The 25,136-nt window shown below is 44.8% G+C and overlaps 1 protein-coding gene across 6 annotated transcripts in view; it reads right to left on the bottom strand.

Moving 5' to 3' along the window:
- Positions 1 to 25,136, bottom strand: part of TRIO (trio Rho guanine nucleotide exchange factor) — a 1,129,982-nt gene that overhangs the window by 707,644 nt on the left and 397,202 nt on the right. The gene's annotated exons all lie outside the window — the stretch shown is intronic.

Consider the following 25,136-nt stretch of genomic DNA (forward strand, 5'->3'; position numbering starts at 1 on the left):
GCGACGGGAAACTAGACTAGCAGCGACGTAGCGAACGCGAAAATCCGCCGGGAATCGCCGTAACTCCTAATTTGCATACCCGACGCTGGTTTACGACGCAAACTCCCCCCAGCGGCAGCCGCGGTACTGCATCCTAAGATCCGACAGTGTAAAACAATTACACCTGTCGGATCTTATGGATATCTATGCGTAACTGATTCTATGAATCAGTCGCATAGAGAGAAACAGAGATACGACAGCGTATCAGGAGATACGCCGTCGTATCTCTTTGGTGAATCTGGCCCACAGTGCTTTGGATCAGCTGTCTGATAGCTTCAGTAACCTTTACTCTAGGTCCTCGAGGTTTACTTGCAGATATTGTCCATCATTTTCTACATGTGCACTGTAATTCTATGTACTAATTGTATTTAATCACGGACTACTTCTGTGGTCCTTATTTGTATGTATATCCCTGTGTATTTTGTGTAACTTTTCTATATTTTGTATTAAAATATATATTTGTTATATTTTTTATTTCATTTATTGCCCTTTAAATCCCATTTCTTTGAGGTAACTTTCCTTTTTTTGACACAAAAAATGTATTGCCCATTTCAGATCTCACCTAAATGACCTTATAGCAATTACTTCTATGGGCATATTTATTTATAGTGTAATTATATATATATATATATATATATATATATATATATATATATATATATATATATATATATATATATATATATATATATATATATATATATATATACATACACACACATACACACGTGCAAATGTTTTAGGCATGTGTGAAAAAATTATGTGAATTAAGAATCCTTACAGAAATCGAAGTGTTAATGGTTTATTTTTTATTAAACAAAATGGACCATGCTACACTTCCTCAGTTTTTATGCCTTTTCGTTTTTGATGTTCTTCCAATGCACAGTTCTCTTCAAGACAACCCTTTATGTACTTCTCCCCTTGTCGGTTGCCCCAATCTGCCCACGAATCTATTTAGGACTGCTCCCGGGGGATGAGGGTCCCCCTGTCTATACGAGTAGATGACTGTATTTACACAATGTCTACTACACCCATAGTGACTTGGAATGTCCGGGGGGTAAATGATTCCCTAAAAAGGACAATGATCTCTGCGGGTTTAAAGAAGTTCCATCCGGCCATAATTGGCTTGCAAGAGACTCATTTACAGAAGTATACAGTGGGGTTTTTGCAGTTTGCCTGGGTGGGGCGGGCATATCACTCCACTTACTCTGCGGTTTCCCGCGGAGTGAGTGTATTGATACACAAGGCGTTAGCATATCAGGAGCTGGACTCCCTAATTGATATATCTGATAGATTTGTGTTCTTGTACTGTAAGCTATACACGTTAACAATGATTTTAGCTTTTGTATATATACCCCGCCCGTTTTCTCGGGAGGTGGTGCAGTTGCTGCTGTCTTACCTGGCCAACAAACCTAATACCCCGGTTCTAATTATGGGTGACTTTAACTGTTATTTAGACCCCAGACTTGATAGGCACCCTCCGGTGACCCCCCCTGGGGGAGGCTGGGGCACACTGCTCTTAGACTGTTGCTGCATGAGGTGGGCTGGACTGAAATCTGGCGTATCCTTAACCCCGATAGTAAACAATTCTCTTGTGTCTCCAAAACTCATGGGTCCCTGTCCCGAATAGATCGCTGTGTGGGCACCCCGAATCTAGTGAGTAGTGCGTCTAGGGTGGAATATTTTCCATGTGGGGTCTCGGATCACTCCCCACTAGCCCTCTGGTTAGTCACATAACCCCCCAGCTCAATGCCTAGGGCTCCCTGGAAGCTCAATGCTTTCTGGCTTAAACCGTTTACCTCTCAGGAAAGGGCAGCCTCCCAGATACAGGATTTTTTTAGAGTGCATGCTCACTACAATAATAGCCTTCAGAAGTGGGAGACCTTTAAAGCATTTATTAGAGTATTCATTCATGAAATTTAAAATTTGTTGGCCCTGCTGGAGCGGGTGGGGGACCAGGTGAGACAGCTTGAACGGACATATGTGACTAACCCTTCTGACTCGGCACGGAAGGCATGGATGTCGGGCCCAGGATTCCCTGGACCACCCGAGATCCTCCACTGCGGAACGTAAGAGGTTCTTTACAAAACTGGAATTTTATGAGGAGGGGGAGAAGACGGGTCGCCTGCTGGCCAAAATTGCTTGCTCTCAACAACAGTCACCGGCTATTGGTGCCATTCGCGCATCTAATGGTAAAATTGTTAACTCTCCCGACGCCATTATATCCGAGCTGGCCACTTTCTATGAGGACCTGTATGGGTCAAGAGTGGCCTACTCGGATGACGATCGGGCCACCTATATATCCCATATTGACCTACCTTCGCTGTCCGCTGAGGCACGAAGGCAACTAGATGCTCTGATTACTTTAGGGGAGCTCCAGAGGGCGGCCTGTTCTTTTCCCACATGTAAGGCTCCTGGGGGGGGGGGGGTGTGGCCTGTCTATGGAGGTGTTTACTCAATACGGAGAGCAATTACTGCCAAAACTACTATAAGTTTTTAATGCCTCACTGGAGGAGGGGGTCCTCCCAGATTTCATGAATGGAGCTAACGTGATCCTATTGTTGAAGCCGGGGAAGGACCCGGTGAACCCTGGCTCTTATAGGCCTATCTCATTACTTCAGTGCGATGTGAAGATCCTGGCTAAGGTCCTGGCGCTTCGGGTTAATGGGATTGTGTTCTCCATTGATCACCAGGATCAGGCTGACTTTATGCCACAAAAATCCATGGCTACTAATCTACACAGGCTGTACTTAAACATGCAAGTTCAAGCAGATAATGGGGGTCGTAGGGCTCTTCGGTCGCTAGATGCCAATAAAGCATTTGACAGTTTCAGTTGGAGGTACCTATGGGAAGTGCAGGGCAGGTTTGGCTTTGGGGATCGCTTTATAGGTTGGACTAAGCTACTGTATGCGTCCCCTCGGGCGACCATTAGGATGGCGGATAAAAAGTCGCCTGCGTTTGCTCTGGGTAGGGGAATGCGGCAGGGCTGCCCGCTGTCTCCCCTGCTCTTTGCGATTGCCATAGAGCCGCTGGCGGCCTTGATACGGTTGAGTGGCTTGATTGATGGATTTTCAGTATGGTAGCCTTCATGAGAAAATTATGCTTTACGCAGATATGCTACTCTTTTTGGGGGATGCGACCCTGTCATTACCGGGGGTAATGTCCGTCATAACACAGTTTGGTCACTTTTCAGGCCTGACTATTAATTGGTCCAAGTCTGCCCTGATGATGCTAGATGAGGACCGGCAGGTGGTCCTCCCGGCCTCTTGTCCCATCCCGGTGGTTGATAGGTTCAAATACCTTGGTGTACAAATTTCACCCAAACTCTCGGAGTATTGTTCGCTTAATGTGTAACCCCTGTTGTCCCGCTTTAGGGATAAGATCAATACTTGGAATAACCTTAAAATGTCACTGGCAGGCAAAGCTAATTTAATTAAAATGATTCTAATGCCCCAGCTATTGTATTTTCTACACAATTCCCCGGTGGTTGTACACTTGAAAGTTTTCAGAGTGGTGAACACCCTTTTTTGGAGATTGCTGTGGAATAGTAAGGCCCCCAGGATCAGGCTGGAGCAGCTTCAACATGCTAAGGATAGCGGAGGGTTGGCAGCCCCCAACCCTTGGCTGTACTACATTGCTGCCCAGTTGCAGCATTTGGTGGGCTCTATAGCTCGGGATCCGGTGGGCTTGGCGGCACGGGTGATGCTGTTTGCTTCAGGAGCGGAGACCATCCCCCTGGGCTTGGAGGCACAAATGTTTCTTAGGTATAATAAACAGAACCCAAAAAATATGGAACAAGAGTAGGCAGCTCCAGGGGGTGAGGGGGTTCACAGATCATAGCCCAATATGGGACAATTGCTCATACATTGAGTTGGCTAAATTACAACAGGGGCACCGATGGAGGGCCCATAGGGTGAATTTGCTTTCCCATATACTTCACAATGGTAGGCGGTTGTCATTTTCTGAACTGCAGGCTCGCTTTGACCTGCCGGCCACTATGTAGTTCTCGTATCTCCAGCTTAGGCACGCTGTTGCGGCGCAGGGAGATGCGGGGGAGTGGACATTGTCGCCCACTCCGGTATTCCACATGTTGCAATCTAACTCTGAGACCAAAGGGATTATATCCCAATGCTACCAGATGTTACTGTCAGAACATTTGAGGGTGTACCCATTGTTACTTTATTAACTTTATATTTAAGAATTAATAACTCACATATATGATATATGGTTATAATAAGAGAGTTCTAATGTCCAGAGCAAAAGCTTTAACATAACACATTTATTAGAGCTTATACAAAGTCTAATCTAACACACAGAACCTATCTATAGTCTCAAAACTCATCGTAGGTTAAAATACATACATTTACATGAAGGAATACAGAGTATATTCCTCTAAAACCTTAGATTACCAGCATGGGCAGTTGTTACAAGTAATTATCACATAGTTACCCTTTTAAGACCCAGGCCTGTAGGCCAGCTCTCCATCAAGACATCCTTCTATCAAGTGATGGTTCCATAAAGTGGCCTCCATTAATCTGTGCTGTGGAGTATATCTTTCTAAGCTGACGTCCCATTGGTTGGCCTAGCTAGGATCATGATTGGAGGCCCGACTAAATAAGTCAGCCCCCTTTCATGCAAATCTTGGTGACTATATCCGACAGCAGAGTAAAGTGAATTTTTCCCAAGCTTAAACAGGATGTGGCTATCTTGATTGAATATCCCAGCATGGGGTCCCTCACATAAGGTGGTTTAATTCATTGGCTCCACAATGTCTGTTACCAAACAATGAACTTTGCTATATGCTAAATGCCATGAATTAGTATGCTAAATGAACCATAAACTTTGTACTCTGACTGAAATGTCTTCCGCCTCTTACTCAGAGAAATATATATATTTAGAATATATATATCTCTATATTCATACACAGACACAGCCACATATATATATATACATATATACACACACATATATATATATATATATATATATATACACATACATATATATATATATATATATATATATATATATATATATATATATATATACATACACATATACATATACATACATATACACACATATCTCTACTTAATTCAGATTACCCAAAAAAACATACGGCAACACCATGTAATGCATATTCTTCTTGGGGACGTGACCTCGGCCAGATTACGGGAGACCAGTGGGAGGAGGCTCTTCAGTCCCTAACTACTTGCTCTCTGAATGTGGCACAACATTTTTCACAATTGTATATATTATTGAGGGTGCACTACACTCCGGTGAGATTGCATAGGATGGGTAGACTGGCGGACCTGTTGTGCTGCCGTTGTCAGCAGCACGATGGGGACCTCATACACCTTTTTGTGGCGATGCCTGAAGCTACACAGGTACTGGAATGGAGTGGTGGAGACAATTAACTCTGTATTCCAGACCAAGATCCCTGTCGACCCTAAGTGCTGCTTATTGGGGGTGCTGGAAGATGTGGTTCCTGAGGAACTGACCAGGGTAGCAATCTCTAGAGCACTGTTCCAAGCTAGGAAACTACTGTTAATGGGGTGGAAGTCCGCCTCTCCGCCTGCCCATTCCTCCTGGATCCCTCATGTGGGAAACACTCTGGTTATGGAAAAATATATATACCAACATAGGGGATGTCCAGACAGGTTTGAGCGGATATGGTCGATGTGGTTGGATACGCCGGGTTTGAGCCCCAGGGATCTCATCATGACTAGACTTTTAAGATGTTTATAGGTGGATGTAGTAATGTTGCTGTGCTAGAAAGTGAGTTGAATTGGCATGTCCTGTGGCGGAATGGTATAATATCTGGCGAAGTGGGGAGGAGAATGGTTATGGGTGGAGTGAGGGGCAACTGTTTATATGTGTATGCTGTACGTTTTATTAGGTCCATTATATGTCTTTGCATTCCAAAGTATTGCTGTTTATTCTTCTTTTTTATATGTTCAATAAACACCTTTTTGATTTAAAAAACAAAAAAAAAAATGGACAGTTAACGAAGAAAAGAGAATTCCAAATCAATGACCCCAAACATACAGCCAATTCCATTAAGAACTATCTTCAGTGTAAAGAACAAGGAGTCCTTGAAGTGATGGTCTAGCCCCCACAGAGCCCTGATCTTATCAGAGAGACTGTCTGGGATTACATGAAGAGACAAAATAATTTCAGACAGCCTACATCTACAGAAGATTCATAGTTCGTTCTCTGAAGGTAAAAGGTAGTCACACCAATTATTGATTTGGTTTTCTTTTATGTTCATTTACTTTCCATTTTAATTGATACAAATAAACAATTAACACCTCTATTTCTGAAAACATTCTGAAAACATTCTTAAAAGGTCAAAGTTCACCCCCCCCCCCCAATCCCAGCTAACCCATGTACAGTGCCTTTAAAAGTATTCATACCCCTTACAATATTTTCCACATCGTCATGTTACAACCAAAAATATAAATGTATTTTATTGGGATTTTATGTAATAGACCAAAACAAAGTGGCATATAATTGTGAAATGGGAGAAAAATGGTTTTCAAAATTGTTTACAAATAAATATCTGGAAAGTGTGGCGTGCATTTGTATTCATCCCCCTTTATTCTGATACCCCTATCTAAAATCTAGTGGAGTCAATTGCCTTCAGAAGTCACCTAATTAGTGTCCACCTGTGTGTAATTTATGTTCCAAGACTTAAAAATTTGTGTTCACGGACGCTCTTTATCCAATCTGACAGAGCTTGAGGAATTTTGCAAAAAATGGGCAAAAATGTATCTCTCAAGATATGCAAAGCTGGTAGACCTATACCCAAAAAGACTTGCAGCTGTAATTGCAGTGAAAGGTGGTTCTACAAAGTATTGACTCGGGGCTGAATACAACTGCACGCCACACTTTTCAGATATTTGTAAAAAAAAACATTGAAAACTGTTCATCATTGTCCTTTCACTATGTGTTCTATCACATAAAATACATTTATGTTTTTGGTTGTAACATGACAAAATGTGGAACATTTCAAAGTCTGTGAATACTTTTTCAGGGCACTATACATCAATATACCATTAACCTCTTGCCGACCGCGCTATAGCAAAAATACTGCTACAGCGCGGTCGAGTTACTGTGACAGGACGTCCCTGGGACGTCCTCGTGCACTTCCGCGTTTGCGCGTCCCCTGGGGCACGCTCGCGGAAGTGTCCGTGCTCGCCGGGTCTAGAAGACCCGGCGCATCACGGATCACGGTAAATTGCCGCGAATCGCGGCTGTTTACCACGTGATCGCTCCGTCAAATGACGGAGCGATCACTTGTAAACAAACCGGCGTCATTTGATGACGCCGGTTTCTCCCTCTCCTCTCTGTACCGTTCGGTACAGTGCGAGAGGAGAGGAGAGGAGGGGGGGGAGCGCGGGGTGTCAGCTGCTGCTGTGGGCTGGATCTGTGACAACTGCAGTCACAGATCCAGCCATCCCTCCCTGCGCAATACTCTGCAGTACCATCAATACTCTGCAATACCCCATACTCTGCCATCCCTCCCTGAGCAATACTCTGCAGTACCATCAATACTCTGCCATCCCTCCCTGCGCAATACTCTGCCATACACCATACTCTGCCATCCCTCCCTGCGCAATACTCTGCCATACCCCATACTCTGCCATCCCTCCCTGCGCAATACTCTGCCATACCCCATACTCTGCCATCCCTCCCTGCGCAATACTCTGCCATACCCCATACTCTGCCATCCCTCCCTGCGCAATACTCTGCCATACCCCATACTCTGCCATCCCTCCCTGCGCAATACTCTGCCATACCCCATACTCTGCCATACCCCATACTCTGCCATCCCTCCCTGCGCAATACTCTGCCATACCCCATACTCTGCCATCCCTCCCTGCGCAATACTCTGCCATACCCCATACTCTGCCATCCCTCCCTGCGCAATACTCTGCCATACCCCATACTCTGCCATCCCTCCCTGCGCAATACTCTGCCATACCCCATACTCTGCCATACCCCGATACTCTGCCATACCCCGATACTCTGCCATACCCCGATACTCTGCCATACCCCGATACTCTGCCATACCCCGATACTCTGCCATACCCCGATACTCTGCCATACCCCGATACTCTGCCATACCCCGATACTCTGCCATACCCCGATACTCTGCCATACCCCGATACTCTGCCATACCCCGATACTCTGCCATACCCCGATACTCTGCAATACCCCGATACTCTGCAATACCCCGATACTCTGCAATACCCCGATACTCTGCAATACCCCGATACTCTGCAATACCCCAATACCCTGCGCGATACTCTGCAATACCCCAATACTCTGCAATACCCCCAATACCCAAATACTCCGCAATACCCCAATACTCTGCAATACCCCCAATACTCTGCAATACCCCAATACTCCGCAATACCCCAATACTCCGCATATATAATGTTTTGGGATTCTATGTAATTTTCTAGCAAATAAATTGTGATTTTTCCATGTAGGAGAGAAATGTCAGAATTGGCCTGGGTGCTCCAGAACGCCTGATGGCGCTCCCTGCATGTTGGGCCTCTGTATGTGGCCACGCTGTGTAAAAGTTGCACACATGGGGTATCGCCATACTCGGGAGGAATAGCAGAATGTGTTTTGGGGTGTTATTCGTGGTATGCATATGCTGTGTGTGAGAAATAACCTGCGAATATGACAGAAACAAGTTATTTTATTTTTTTTTTACAGAATTTTCGGTCGTTTTTCTTTTATAGCGCAAAAAATAAAAAACCCAGAGGTGATCTAATACCACCAAAAGAAAGCTCTATTTGTGTGAAAAAAAGGACAAAAATTTCAAATGGGTACAATGTTGTATGACGGAGTAATTGTTATTCAAATTGTGAGAGCACCGAAAGCTGAAAATTGGTCTGGTCAGGAAGGGGGTTTAAGTGCCCAGTGGTCAAGAGGTTAATGTACCTTGTTTGCAGAAAACAATACAAGCTTTCTTTGATATTGAGAACAAGGCCTCATCTTAGCCCTTACTGTATTGCCTAGGAAGCTTCATCACATCCTAAAATTAGATATAGGACAGAGAAACCAGTAAGACACAGGAAGGAGTTTACAAACTGGCCTCATTAGCACACACCCTTCACCCATAAACTATGTTTTTACAGCATCCCCCCCACCCCCCCGGCATCTCTTTACACGTGCATTTGCCTGGCTTCCACAGCATCCCTTCAGTCAGGCTCAGGCTACATGCTAATCTCCCTGGGATCGCATGCCGCCCCCTGAACACCCCTGTTGTAGTAGCAAAGGGCCTGCCTGATTCGATACAGATGATGGAAAGATGGTGTGTCCTCCTATTATATAGTTTTGGTACATCTAAAGAAGACTGTATAGATATTGTACAATCAGATTGTATATTGCATGACCACATTTATACACCTAAAATTATCTAGTTGCACTTTCAGTGTCATCAATTGTGAACGGGCACACCAAAAACAGAAGCAAACACACATTTTGCCACATGAAAAAAACAGGTGACAAAACAGCAGTAAAAAATGTGCAACTCGCACCACGGCAAAATTAGCCTATTAGCTACTTTGCCATGTGTAGCACGGCCAATTAAATTCAATGGGCTGCCCTATTTATGTCACTGGAAAAACTAGCCAAAAAACATGCGCTCCCACTACTCTAGGTGTGAATGGGGCCCGAAAGTGAAATTGGTGTGTTTACACAAGAACAATGAGGCTTCATTCACCTGTGTGCGCTTCCGAACACATGGCAAAGCACACAGAAAATGCATACTTTGCTATGCGTTTCAGAAACACGCTGTAATTGTGCATTGTGCTTGTGTTGTCATTACATGTTAAAGGAACCCCAAAGTGAGACAAACACACCAAAAACTACAGTAACGTACCAGGCTCCGCTCCAAACAAAAGTTCTGGAGCATCTCTGGGGCGATTGTCACACATATGGCAGCCCATGCCACTGAATGGGCTGCCCTATGCGTGACAAGTAAAATCTCTGCAAAACACCCAAAACAAAAGCATGCAGGAATAAGAGTTTGCTACATGTAATCGAGTGTCTTCGCCCACTCCCTCCTATGAACTTTTTATAAATTAGTCCATATACTATGCAATCTGTACAATTTCTGTATAATTTCCTTACAATTTACTAGAACTATGGAATAGGAGGACCAACCTGAACAATCCATTTTATTTGTATTAAATCAAATAGGCCCTTGAAATACATAGCTGATGGGACAACAAAAGAAGATTGCATTGGAAGTGGGTGGAAGGAAGTACTGTAAGGAGGGAGGTGTGGTCCAAAGTGGTGAACACACCCCCTTCTGTGATGCAACAAGGAAGTGAAGGCTTCTGGGAGATGGCCTACAGAAAGCGAATCTACAGGAAGTGATGGAATCTGAAAATTTTAAAAATTCAAATAAGCCAACAAGATTTTAAACTTCCTGTGGATAAGGGAAGAGAAAAACAAGCACATTGGAATGGATGGGTCAGAAAAGGCAATTTGAAAAGACTTTTATGTATTATGAAAATTTAAATTCTGACCGAAAAAGTGAACATCTTTTTTTTTTTTTTATTTGCATCATATTTTTTACGCCTGCCTAAAATGTTTGCACGATTATATATGTATTTCTACCCTGGCAGAAATCATGACATTTTGCCATCGCTATTAAAAATATGACTGATTTTTTTTTTTTTTTTTTTTGCTGTGTCCGTCCATGGATGACAGAGAATAGGATTTTACGGTGAGTACAAAAAATCCTATTTTCCCAAGGACGGACACAGCTCCCTAAATCTTGACATTTGGGACGTCCCCAAGCAGTGTCATAAAAAAATGAGGGGTGGGAACAGTAATCAAAAGAAGATGTGACTTCACCCCAAACATAACAGAGCAGTTACAACCTCAACCAGATGCCTGCAAAACCTTGCGGCCAAAGGAAGCATCCGAAGATGCACTCACATCAACCTTGTAAAACTTTGAGCAAGTGTGAACAGACGACCAGGTCGCTGCCTTACATGCCTGTGAGACAGATGCTTGATGTCGGAAAGCCCAGGAGGCGCAAATTGCCCTGGTCGAATGTGCAGTGACAGGAAAGGGAGGTGCCCGCCCCTTAAAGGCATAGGCCTGGATGACAGCCTGCCTGATCCACATAGAAATGGTGGCCGACCAGACCGCCAGGCCCTTCTGCGGTACAGACACTGCCACAAACAGTGAGTCTGACCTCCGGAATGGAGCCGTAGCAGACAGGTACAGCCATAGAGCACGTACCACATCCAAAGTATGTAGCACAGCCTCTTTGGGATGTGACGGTCGAGGACACAAGGACGGAAGTACAATGTCCTCATTCAGGGGAAAAGCTGAAACTACCTTCAGAAGAAAAGAAGGTTGCGGGCGTAGTACCACTTTATCCTTATGAAGGACCAAGTATGGTGACTTGCAAGACAAGGCTGCCAACTCAGAAACACGTCTGACAGATGTAATGGCCACTAGAAAGACCAACGTCTGAGACAGCTTCAAGAGAGGAATTTATTTGATGTTCTCAAAGGGAAATTCCTGGAGAACCGAGAGCACCAGATTCTAATCCCATGGAGGAAGTGGTGGTCTAATTGGTGGAATCAAATGTTGAACCCCCTATACAAACGTACCCACCAGTGAATGGGTCGCCAAGGGACGTTGAAAAACAGCCAAGGCTGAAATCTGTCCCTTAATGGTGCTTAAGTCAAGTTTCTGATCCACTCCTCACTGCAAAAACAGCAGGACCCTGAAAATTGAATATGCCCGTGGACGCTACTCCATGTCCTCGCACATAGAGATGGAGGCCTTCCAAGTGCGATGGTAGATCTTCTGAGAAGATGACTTTCGCGCCCTCAGCATGGTTGAGATGACCAAATCCGACAGACCTTGGTCCATTAGTACCTGGCTTTCAATAGCCATGCCGTTAAAGCCAGTGACTGTAAAGCAGGATTTAGTATGGGACCTTGAGACAGAAGGTTCTCCCACATTGGCAGCCGCCATGGGGCATCCACCACCAGGTGCACAAGGTCAGGCGTACTAGGGACGCCTGGGCCAAACCAGGAGTGATGAGAATCACTGGAACCCCCGCAGTCTTCACTCTGCGATGCAGACAAGGAAGCAACTTTAGTGGGGGGGAGGCATAAACGAGCTGATATTGACCCCACGGGGCCACCAACGCGTCTGCCCAGGGATATCTGGACCTGGCCACGAACCTTGACACCTTACGATTGAGTCGAGAAGCCAGGAGATCCCACGTCCGGCGTGCCCCACCTCCGGTAAAGCAGTTGAAACACCTGCGGATGAAACGACCATTCCCATTGACCAAGCATCTGGTGACTTATTCCGCCTGCCAGTTTTCTACACCCGGAATGTAAACGGCTGACAGAGCTGGCACACTTCTTGCCGCCCACCGCAGGGTGTGAGCGACCTCGGACGCCACAACCGAGCTCCGTGTTCCCCCCTGATGGTTGACATAAGCCACAGCTGTGGCGTTGTCCAACCGGATCCTGATTGGACGTCCTTGTAGCCTCTGTGCACACGAGGAGAGGCACAGCCTGATCGCCCGAAGTTCCAGGACATTAAACGGCAGACAGAGATAATTTTTTTTTTTAGGATTCTGTAGGTTACTAGAAAGCAAAAGCAGCAAAGAAGCAGGTAACATAATTTAAAATAAATGTATTATATTTAAAAAAAAATGCTTGAACAGTATAAAGAGATAGCTATGCAGGAGTAGGCATTGCAGTGAATACTGTATGTAAAAAAAATGGCTGTAATTATGACATTCTAGAGTGGCCACATCTAGTCCACTAAAATCAGGTGATTTACCACATCTAAACATTGCAATCTTGTCTTATTCTTTTTAAGGGCCGGTTCATCGCATGTGAATCACAGCGCAGTGCTGTTCACATCACATGCGAACTCTGTGCGATGCGATTTCAGCCATACAGATAGTATGGCTGATATCGCTGGCACATTCGGTCCAAACACGCACAGGACCTTTTTTTTGTTCGGACCAGAATCGGATCGCACGGGTGTCCTTACTGTCAATTCGCAGTGCGATATGCAAGCTGAAATGGGGGTGCCGTTAACATATACTGACACTCCCCAGCAGTTCGCATATGGCAATGTGAACTGCTGTGCGAGTCGGGTGTGATACAGGAACCCGCAGTGGATTCGCAGGGTTCTCGCATCGCACCAGTGTGAAGAGTGTGTTGAGATTTTTGGGGTATTTAGTATATTTTTTCAAGTTATCTTTGCATTTCTGTATTTTTCCTTGTTGTGCGTTTCTGATTTATTTGTGCACTTTGGATTTTAATTTTTTTCCAATTTTTTTCATGTTTTTCTTATTTTTGTAAAAAAACTAAAACAAAGCATAAAATGAGGGGAAGTTAATGTTGTTGAATGGAGCTTTAATAACCAGTTGCGTACCAACGGAGGGGGGGGGGGGTGCTGTCCATCCACCCACCGCTTAGGGGTGACACCCAGGGCTGGCCACCGGATTGCATCCACCACTCACTAACACAGAAGAGTGCAGCAGGGAGCAGGAGGCAGAACGGGAGATACAGGTACGTTGTGGATGCAGGAGTGCTGTAGATGCAGGTAGGTTGCATGTGCCGGGGTACTGCAGATGCAAGTACATAGAGGCTGTAGCAAGTGGAGGAGCAAGTGGAGGAAACTGGTGCAGACAAGTCAGGTTATACATGGAAGATCAGGGACATCAGGCAAAGAATGGTCAAAGTTCAGGCAGAGTTTTGGCAACAAAGTCAAGCAGCCAGGGTCAGGAGTGGACAGAATCAAAGTAGTCAGGAAGCCGGGTCACAATCAGATCAAAGTCAGGTGCAGGAACAGGGGACATCTGCTGATCAAACAGCAAGGCCCTAGTGCATCTGCCGTTCTTAAACATGGCACCGACGCTAACGTTTGTGCATGTGCAATGGCCTCTGCCTTTGTACATCCACTGCGCTATGGAAAACATGTCCGTGACAGCCAGTTACATGCATTTCTGTCTGGCGCCCGATGACAATCCTCGGGTCAGTCGGCGCCTTTTTTGCTTTTTTGCAGATAAGGAGGGTAGGCCTGGCCGCCTGAGGAAGCAGAGGGAGGAGGATTCTTTCAGGTTCCGGGCCACAGTGCGCATAGGTGCTACACAAGATGGGGACATGCAAGTATGCGTTCTTGATGTCCAGGGATTGGACAGACCACGTCCTTCTTTGGGACTACAAACAGATTTGAATAGAATCCCTGAAACCTTTCCTCCAGTGGCACAGGTAAAATTACCCCGCACCTGAGCAAGTCTTGTACTGCTCCCATCAAGGCAGACCGACGAGCTGGAAAGATAGGAAGATGTGAGGGAAAGAAACTGTTTGGCAGACAAGAAACTCGATCTTGTACCCCGAAGTGACCACCTTGCAGACCCACTGGTCGGAGAGCAGGGAGGTCCACCGAGCTGCAAACCCGTGAACCTGTCCCCCCACCCTTGAGTCGGGCGGGGGCAAAACTTCATGTGGTAGCCGGGTTGTTTGAATTGCGTACCCATTGACGCTTCCATCCCCCGGCTGGACCCTTGTCAGTCTCGGAGGATCTGCCGGCTGACCATGACTGACGAAAATAACGATTATGCACGGAATAAGAGGGCCCTGGCTTACGGCGAGGCTCCTTTCCCTTGGTGGACATTTAAGCCAAATCAGGCGGTGTAATACCACTGCCGATACAGAGGCTCTGGAGATAAAGGGAGTCGCATCCAGAGTGGCATCTCAGACATACACCAGGCCCTGTACCAACTGGTCGGCCAGCCGCACAAACTCAGGGGGGAGCTGATGCTCCTCCCCTGTCTGGCGCAAAATCTTTGCCCATTCAGAAAGGGTCTGAGACACCAAAGTTGCAGCCAAGATAGGCTGCAACGCAGACCCCAGCATGGTTAACATGGAACGGGTCACCGCTTCGGACCTCCTATCAGTAGGGTTCTTAAAGGCAGGGGTTCCTTCTACTTTATTTAGCCGAGAGACCGGGGGGTCCACGACCGGAGGAGAGGACCATTTTTTTTTTCAAAAGGCTCTCCTCAAAATGATAACGGACTGCCATGCGCGGAGGGACCACAAAGGACTTCTGTGGCTGTTTCCATTCCTTATCTATAAACTTATCAAAGAAAGTAACACGCTTCCACCCTGGCAACAAAGAAGTTCAGGACTGCCGACAAAGTAGCCATGTGTTACTTAGGGGACTTGCCACCCAGAGGGAGACCGCTCAGCACCGCTACCCGCCTTCTGTCAGTACACAGTGTGTCTAAGAAAAAAACTTTGAGGCGATTGTGCTGTGCGCCGTACAGGAAACCAATGCTAGAGGCCTAAACCCACTCCAAAATAGCCGCCAGACACCTCAGAGAAAAGGGTGCGGACCACAAGAAAATGGCCGCCTGCAATGCCGTGGCGCGTCACAGCGCAGCCACAGCAAAATAGCCGCCAATAGAAACTTCAATAGAAACAGTAGGCACACTAAAAATGGCGTCAGCACTGCAAAAAATGGAGCCTGAGCACCGCAATGTGGACGAAAAGACCATGGCAAAAACTTCCCAGGAGACAGACCACCACCCACAGAAAGCAGACCCCAACACACCACAGTCCCCAACTGGAACCCGGAGTCCCCCCACAGGTACACCCCAGTCGCAGTGGCCCCAAGGGCAGGAGGGAAAAGGGTGACAGAAAGCAGGGAAAGTTAGGACAGGAGAACCCTGGGAATGCCCAGCTGTTCCATCCTGCCGAGGCAGGAGGAACTGTACTTATCCGTCCTTGCGAGGACTTGCTGGCGCATCTCTGACAGGCATACAACCGAGTAGCATGGAGTAGCTGTCGGCCCGGTCCACTGTGAGCGAGACAGCAGCAGCATAGTCATATGTGGACCCCAGTGCATATGCTCACTGGCCACCCCTGGAGCTATGTTGTGGCCAACCCAGCGCGTACCTAAGGTCTGCACAAGCTCGATGGCCGGACTGGGGGGACTACAAGGATCTATAATATCCAGCATGTCACCCAGCCAGGAGTTGATAGAAGAATCACAAAAATAAAATAAACATTTCTTAAGGACTCTGGGTCCAACGGGAGACAGGTCCGTCTCCTCTGGTAGGCATTAACAAACTGAGCTGCATGCTGCAGGGTGAGGGGTTATGACCGGAGGGACCGCCCCCTGAGTGGGGCTGTTCAACTATTAAAGTTACATGTGTTAAGATAACTAACATGTTTTGCCTAGTCCTCTCCTATGAACAGGAACATAACCCAAATGTCAAGATTTAAGGCGCTGTGTCCATCCATGGACGGAAAAAGAAATTCAAGTTTAAATTAAGTACGCAGACCCCTCTTAATATTGTTGACATGTTCGCCAACTCTAACCCCTAAAGCTTGTGAGGTGTGGCCTATATACCAGAGTCCACAATCGCACTCCAGCATATAGACCACACCCACCGTTCCACATGTAATCAAGTTTTTATCCACTTAAGGACCGCCTCCTGTAAATATACGTCAGCAGAATGGCACGGCTGGGCAGATACCGGCACGTCCTGTACATCTACCCAGCCGAGGGTCGCGGGCGCGCGCCCGCGACCCGGTCCGAAGCTCCGGGACCCGGTCGCTGCTGGGATCCCACGATCGGTCCCCAGGAACTGAAGAACGGGGAGAGCCGCATGTGAACACGGCTTCCCCGTGCTTCACTGTGGTGGCTGCATCGATCGTGTCATCCCCTTTATAGGGAGACACAATCTATGACGTTACTCCTACAGCCACACCCCCCTACAGTTGTAAACACACACTAGGTGAAACATAACCCCTTCAGTGCCCCCTGTGGTTAACTCCCAAACTGCAACTGTCATTTCCACAATAAACAATGCATTTTAAATGCATTTTTTGCTGTGAAAATGACAATGGTCCCAAAAATGTGTCAAAATTGTCCAAAGTGTCCGCCATAATGTCGCAGTCACGAAAAAAATCGATGATCGCCGCCATTAGTAGTAAAAAAAATTATTAATAAAAATGCAATAAAACTATCCCCTATTTTGTAAACGCTATAAATTTTGCGCAAACCAACCGATAACCGCTTATTGCTATTTTTTTTACCAAAAATATGTAGAAGAATACGTATTGGCCTAAACTGAGGAAAAAAACAAATGTTTTTATATATTTTTGGGGGATATTTATTATAGCAAAAAGTAAAACATGTTGCATTTTTTTTTAAATTGTCGCTCTATTTTTGTTTATAGCGCAAAAAATAAAAACCGCAGAGGTGATCAAATACCACCAAAAGAAAGCTCTATTTGTGGGAAAAAAAGGACCTCAATTTTGTTTGGGAGCCACGTCGCACGACCGCGCAATTGTCAGTTAAAGCGACGCAGTGCCAAAACGCAAAAAGGGGCCTGGTCCTTTACCTGCATTTTGGTCCGGGGCTTAAGTGGTTAATAACATAGGATTTTTTAGTAGAGAAGGAAGTGAAATCCTTGTGTTTCTTGTTATTGAATCCACACTGTTTACAAGCTTGACAGCATCCACAGGCATAAAAACCTGTGAGCATTGAAGGAAACTTTAGAGTCAAACCAGAAAAAAATAATATTGGTACTTTTGAACATAACATTGCAAGCAGATTATACAAAAACATTCTTGGCCAACATCAGTATAACATACATTTTAAGGAGTATTTAAAGACAAAAATATAAGGTCCACTTATCAGATTCCTCATCCCCTCTGATGGCCTATTGTACATTTTTTTTTTTTTTGGGGGGGGGGTTCTAAATGAGTTTGGGTCTTCAAAAAAAAAAATGCAGAAACTCATGAAAACACCACCACCAGGTAAACAAGGTCAACCAGTGAAAAACAGAATAGGGTGGGAATATGGACACTGTCCTGGAAGGTTCCTGGAAATACTGTTTCTGGTAAGTCTAACGGGGGTTTTCCATTCTCACCTTTCAGGACAGCTACTCGAGAGGATAAGCAAGATTCTATACCTTAGGGAGGGACCACAGCATGAAGCACTTTCCTACAAAAGGAGAGGTCCTGGCTGGAAAGCATCTGAACGCTATAATGTTTGACAAAAACATGAGGACCAGACGGCAGCTTTAGAAATGTCACTTGTACGAGCATTTAATACTAACGACAGATCCCAGGAAGGAATATGTTTGTTGGCTGACCTTGGGAGCCTGTTTAGATCTGGCTGAAAGGAAACCTCCTGACTAAAGGATCTTCCGCTAGTCTACTTTCTGTAAACAAAGATAGGGCAGTAATCTGAACCCTAAGGGTGCTGACAGAGTCCCTTTTTTGTCTCCCCTTTGCAAAAAATCCAATATACAGGGTGTAACGGAATGGCCCGTGACACCCAGAGACCTTTGAAGGATGTGGGGTACTCCTGTGCCAGCGTCACTAATGACTCATATGCTCGTTTTGGGCATAGGATGGCTGAGAAATGATAATTCATGTATTGCAGAATACCTTAGAATATTAGTTCCTTATGAACAGGTCAATAGACTCCTAAGATATTCCATTGTCCCTTGTGTGATGCTAATACTGTTTTGTGTCTATTGTACCAATTAAGTCTGTAAAGGTCAGATGTCTAACTTTGAGGTGTTAATTGAGTCTGGCTTCTGAAAGACCTTTCATTGTGGATGCTAATGACACTGTATGATGTGAAAAGCCTATTGATGATCAGGTGTGAATAGCTTATTGTCGGAGACAGAACGTCTGACATAGGAATGTGTATTAGGCAGGTGAATTGCTTATTGTCGGAGTCAGGACGTCTGGGGAAAAATTACAGTGCCTTGCGAAAGTATTCGGCCCACTTGAACTTTGCGATCTTTTGCCACATTTCAGGCTTCAAACATAAAGATATAAAACTAATTTTTTTGAACAAGTGGGACACAATCATAAAGTGGAACAAAATTTATTGGATATTTCAAACTTTTTTTAACAAATAAAAAACTGAAAAATTGGGCGTGCAAAATTATTCAGCCTCCTTAAGTTAATACTTTGTAGCGCCACCTTTTGCTGCGATTACAGCTGTAAGTCGCTTGGGGTATGTCTATAAGTTTTGCACATCGAGAGACTGAAATGTATGCCCATTCCTCCTTGCATAACAGCTCGAGCTCAGTGATGTTGGATGGAGAGCATTTGTGAACAGCAGTTTTCAGTTCTTTCCACAGATTCTCGATTGGATTCAGGTCTGGACTTTGACTTGGCCATTCTAACACCTGGATATGTTTATTTGTGAACCATTCCATTGTAGATTTTGCTTTATGTTTTGGATCATTGTCTTGTTGGAAGACAAATCTCTGTCCCAGTCTCAGGTCTTTTGCAGACTCCATCAGGTTTTCTTCCAGAATGGTCCTGTATTTGGCTCCGATGAATGGATTTTCCCAGGTGGGGTTATTAGGCAGCTAGTGTAGAAGAATATAATACCATGTAGTAAAAAATTCTATTTATTCACATGATAAAAAAATCGGGCAAGAATGAAATAGCAAAAGTGGATAGAATATGAGCTATGACAAGTACACAGTCAGCGTTTACATAGATATGCAATACAGTACACAAATAGTGTTTATACAGCCAAAAATATGTATTGTAGCATAAACAATCTAACGAACGTTTCGACCTACAAGGTCTTCTTCAGAGAATTGTGTAACTAAAAGGGAACACATATTGATTAGACATCTCAGTCATTCAAATAATAGGAGGTACACTTTTAGAATTTGCGTCTACTTTTACAAAAAACCTATGAAATAGGAAAACAATATATGAAAAAGAGACAGTATGTTCTATATTTATATACAAAACAATAATAATGAAATAAAATGATTTTGTTTTGTCTTTTTACCTTGGTAAGGTGTCTCAGTGTTAATACTGTGAGCCTGTAGAGCAGCACCGCATCGCCCACTCAAAGATGATCCACAACCCAGGCAATAAATCGGATCTCCACGCCGAATAAGACCCCTCGCTCGACACCACAGGGGGTCACCCCCAAACAAGGCCGGGTCAAAGATGGAAAGACCATGCAAAAACCCAGGAGGGGTGTGGAATTGTTGGCAGAAGGGAAGAAGTTTAATAAAGAGGCCTGTAAGCAGAATAGCAACATTGGTACTCTGAATTGTATATTTGTACATACATATACAGGCGTATATTAAGGGATATAGTTGTTAAGGCTCTGGAGTGGAAGGTAGAAGTTGACAGAGTAAACCTTATGAGGCTTAAAAAGAATAAGAAATAAATGCTCAGGAGTGCTAGATTGCAAATTTAAAATATTATGTCTCAAAAATAAAGAAACAAAGTTCTCCCTAAAGAGGGGGAAAAAAATATATAATAAAGAAGGGGAAGAGGAAAGAGAGAGCAAGGACATGGGGGGGGGGGGGACAAAAAATAAAGAAGGGGACGAGGAAAGAGAGAGCAAGGACAAAAATGTTTTTTTCTTTTTTTCCTTTTTCTTTTTCCTTCCTTCTCCTCCCTTTTCTTCATCTTGTTCTTTTTTTGTTATTTCCCTTCACATTTGATTTCACTGCACCTCCTTCAGGTATCACTTTTTTCACTATTTCCCCCCTCCTACAGTAGGTGAACTCGATATTGTGTCAATCTCGCTCCCTTTCTCGGCGAGATTGACCACCTACGAGCCCCATCGCGGGAGCCAGCGCCGAGCTGGCTTGCCGCGATGGAGACAGAGCCGTCATAGAAGCGACGGGAGATCCGACTTGGATTCCCGCCAATTCTACACGTGTGCGGCGTTTGTTATGAATCCTGAGGGGGAAGTCCCCGCCGGCATGGGTTCCCCCCTCAGGAGCATACCGGGCCCTTAGGTCTGTTATGGGTTGTAAGGAGAGCCCCCCTACGCCGAAAAAAACGGCTCTGGTATGGATTGTAGGGGGACCCCCTACGCCGTTTTTTTCGGCGTAGGGGGGGCTCTCCTTACAACCCATAACAGACCTAAGGGCCCGGTATGCTCCTGAGGGGGGGAACCCATGCCGGATTTTTATTTAAAATCCGGCGGGGACTTCCCCCTCAGGATTCATAACAAACGCCGCACACGTGTAGAATTGGCGGGAATCCAAGTCGGATCTCCCGTCGCTTCTATGACGCGCTTGCTGGGATGTGCTGTCACTATTCCAGTGAGTGCGAGATGTCGGCGAGATCTCGGCACCACGTCGCCGAGAATCAGCGCGATGCTCTCGTGCTAAAAACACAATATCACAAACACCTACTGTATTTCTTTTTCCTTCCTTGTGTTTCTTCCACATCTTCCTTTGCACTTGATCCTCACTGTATTTCTTTCACTGTTTCACTTTTCACCCGCTCTTGTCACTATTCTTATCCAATCTTCCCCTCGCTCCCCCATCCAATTTTCTTCTTATTTCTTTGCCCTTGTCACTTTATTTCACTCGCCCCTGTCCTTATTCTTATTCCCTTATTTTTCCTTTCTCCTTTCAACCTTCCCTTTCACTTTTTTTTTTTGTTCCCCCCCCCCCCCCCCCCCATGTCCTTGCTCTCTCTTTCCTCTTCCCCTTCTTTATTTTTTTTTCCCTCTTTAGGGAGAACTTTGTTTCTTTATTTTTGAGACATAATATTTTAAATTTGCAATCTAGCACTCCTGAGCATTTATTTCTTATTCTTTTTAAGCCTCATAAGGTTTACTCTGTCAACTTCTACCTTCCACTCCAGAGCCTTAACAACTATATCCCTTAATATACACCTGTATATGTATGTACAAATATACAATTCAGAGTACCAATGTTGCTATTCTGCTTATAGGCCTCTTTATTAAACTTCTTCCCTTCTGCCAACAATTCCACACCCCTCCTGGGTTTTTGCATGGTCTTTCCATCTTTGACCCGGCCCTGTTTGGGGGTGACCCCCTGTGGTGTCGAGCGAGGGGTCTTATTCGGCGTGGAGATCCGATTTATTGCCTGGGTTGTGGATCATCTTTGAGTGGGCGATGCGGTGCTGCTCTACAGGCTCACAGTATTAACACTGAGACACCTTACCAAGGTAAAAAGACAAAAAAAATGCATTTTATTTCATTATTATTGTTTTGTATATAAATATAGAACATACTGTCTCTTTTTCATATATTGTTTTCCTATTTCATAGGTTTTTTGTAAAAGTAGACGCAAATTCTAAAAGTGTACCTCCTATTATTTCAATGACTATGAGATGTCTAATCAATATGTGTTCCCTTTTAGTTACACAATTCTCTGAAGAAGACCTTGTAGGTCGAAACGTTCGTTAGATTGTTTATGCTACAATACATATTTTTGGCTGTATAAACACTATTTGTGTACTGTATTGCATATCTATGTAAACGCTGACTGTGTACTTGTCATAGCTCATATTCTATCCACTTTTGCCATTTCATTCTCGCCCGATTTTTTTATCATGTGAATAAATAGAATTTTTTACTACATGGTATTATATTCTTCTACACTAGCTGCCTAATAACCCCATCTGGGAAAATCTGTTCATCATTCATATCGGGGTGAGCAGCCATTTTTCACTCCACGTTAGTGTCCATGTCCCTTCTACTGTATTTGGCTCCATCCATCTTCCCATCAATTTTAACCATCTTCCTCCCTGTCCCTGCTGAAGAAAAGCAGGCCCAAACCATGATGCTGCCACCACCATGTTTGACAGTGGGGATGGTGTGTTCATGGTGATGAGCTGTGTTGCTTTTACGCCAAACATAACGTTTTGCATTGTTGCCAAAAAGTTCGATTTTGGTTTCATCTGACCAGAGCACCTTCTTCCACATGTTTGGTGTGTCTCCCAGGTGGCTTGTGGCAAACTTTAAACAACACTTTTTATGGATATCTTTAAGAAATGGCTTTTTTCTTGCCACTCTTCCATAAAGGCCAGATTTGTGCAGTATACGACCAAATGTTGTCCTATGGACAGAGTCTCCCACTTCAGCTGTAGATCTCTGCAGTTCATCCAGAGTGATCATGGGCCTCTTGGCTGCATCTCTGATCAGTCTTCTCCTTGTATGAGCTGAAAGTTTAGAGGGACGGCCAGGTCTTCGTAGATTTGCAGTGGGCTGATACTCCATTTCAATAGTATCGCTTGCACAGTGCTCCTTGGGATGTTTAAAGCTTGGGAAATCTTTTTGTATCCAAATCCGGCTTTAAACTTCTCCACAACAGTATCTCGGACCTGCCTGGTGTGTTCCTTGTTCTTCATGATGCTCTCGGCGCTTTAAATGGACCTCTGAGACTATCACAGTGCAGGTGCATTTATACGGAGACTTGATTACACACAGGTGGATTCTATTCATCATCATTAGTCATTTAGGTCAACATTGGATCATTCAGAGATCCTCACTGAACTTCTGGAGAGAGTTTGCTGCACTGAAAGTAAAGAGGCTGAATAATTTTGCACGCCCAATTTTTCAGTTATTTATTTGTTAAAAAAGTTTGAAATATCCAATAACTTTCCTTCCACTTCATGATTGTGTCCCACTTGTTGATTCTTCAAAAAAAATTACAGTTTTATATCTTTGTTTGAAGCCTGAAATGTGGCAAAAGGTCGCAAAGTTCAAGGGGGCCGAATACTTTCGCAAAGGCACTGCAACTCATCTGAATGTCATTATCTAAAAGAATGTGTATGAAGCCCCATTGTGTGATGTTTTGGGGGTGGAGAGTTTCATTGTCCCTGTAACATGCTTTTTGGTTGTGAACTGTATAACAACCGAGTTTTACCATTAAAAGATGCATTCATTAATTTTGGAACCAGTAACAGAGCTGTGTGCCGTCTCGTTATTCTGGGAAATTAAATAGGTCCCGTCGGCTGGATTGTCGGATAAGCTGTCGTGGGGCGATGAAATGGAATATCGTAAACGGTGGTTACAGTTACACAGGGAGTCGAAAAATAATCTAAACCGGTTTTCTTTTGCCAGGAAATAAAAAAGTTTTCCAAACTTGTCCATAGATTCTTCTTGTGACTAACTTACGGCTGTCCAGAATAGTTTGAATAACCCTCTCTGAACACCCCCTCAACTGCAAGATGTGCCGCTCAGCCTCCAGGTCGTCAAATGGAAGGTCTGAGGGTTTGGATGCAACACCGGACCCTGATGGAGCAGATCCTTCTGATCTGGTAGGGGCCGGGGAGGGCCTTCAGAGAGGAACGCCAACTCGTCCTGGGCCACCAGGGGGCAATCAGAAAAAACTTCTGCCCTGTCCTGAATAATTTTCCGAACTACTAGAGGAAAGAGGGAAAAAGGAGGGAAGGCGTAGGCCAGAGCAAAATCCCACCGGAAGGAGAGAGCATCTGTCCCCAAGAACTTTGTCTCTCTCTCCAGTGAGAAAAAATCAAGTTCCCTGAAATTTGAGGAGTGGCCTGCCTCCTCTGGCAACCAGACTCCCTGGGCCTGCCAGTCCTGTGAGTGAGCACCCCAGCCCCACACACTGGCGTCTGTGGTAATTTTTACCGGAGCATGTTGTGCCCAGTTCTTCCCTCGCTGCACATGTTCTCGCTGCTCCCAGCAGGAGAGATTGAGAAAATCCTCTCTTGGCAGCTGCACCAGAATTATTCCTGTGATCCCAATGGAGTAAAACAAACGTCTGAAGGGGTCTGTAGTCTAATTGGGCCCATGGCACCACTGGGATGCTGCAGTCATCACCCTCAATAACTGCATGATCCACCGGAGGGAAGTCTGCGGGAGCAACTTGAAGGCCTGCACAGAGAGAAGAATCTTTAAAAACTTCTATTCGGGAAGAAAAATCTTTTGGACAACAGAGTCTATTAGATAACCCAGGAAAATAATGCTGAAGATCCACAGTTATCATGAAGACTCCTGGCAACAACAGATTCCTTACAGAATAAATGTTCTCCATCCGGAAACGCCTGTAGACTATGAATTTATTCAGGACGTTAAAATTGATGACCACATGAAAGCCGCCAGATGCTTTCTTGACCAGAAAGACGTGAGAATACAATCTCCAGAATTTTTGAATTTCCGAAACAGAATAACTCTCTCAGTTTTCCACACAGAAATTAGATTCAACATGGCGTGCCGTCTCTCTTATTCTTTCGGCAGATGGGTAAGAAAAAATCTCTTAATGTTTGGAGAAT

This window comes from Rana temporaria, chromosome 5, assembly GCF_905171775.1.
Source record: "Rana temporaria chromosome 5, aRanTem1.1, whole genome shotgun sequence".
Taxonomy (NCBI): Eukaryota; Metazoa; Chordata; class Amphibia; order Anura; family Ranidae; genus Rana; species Rana temporaria.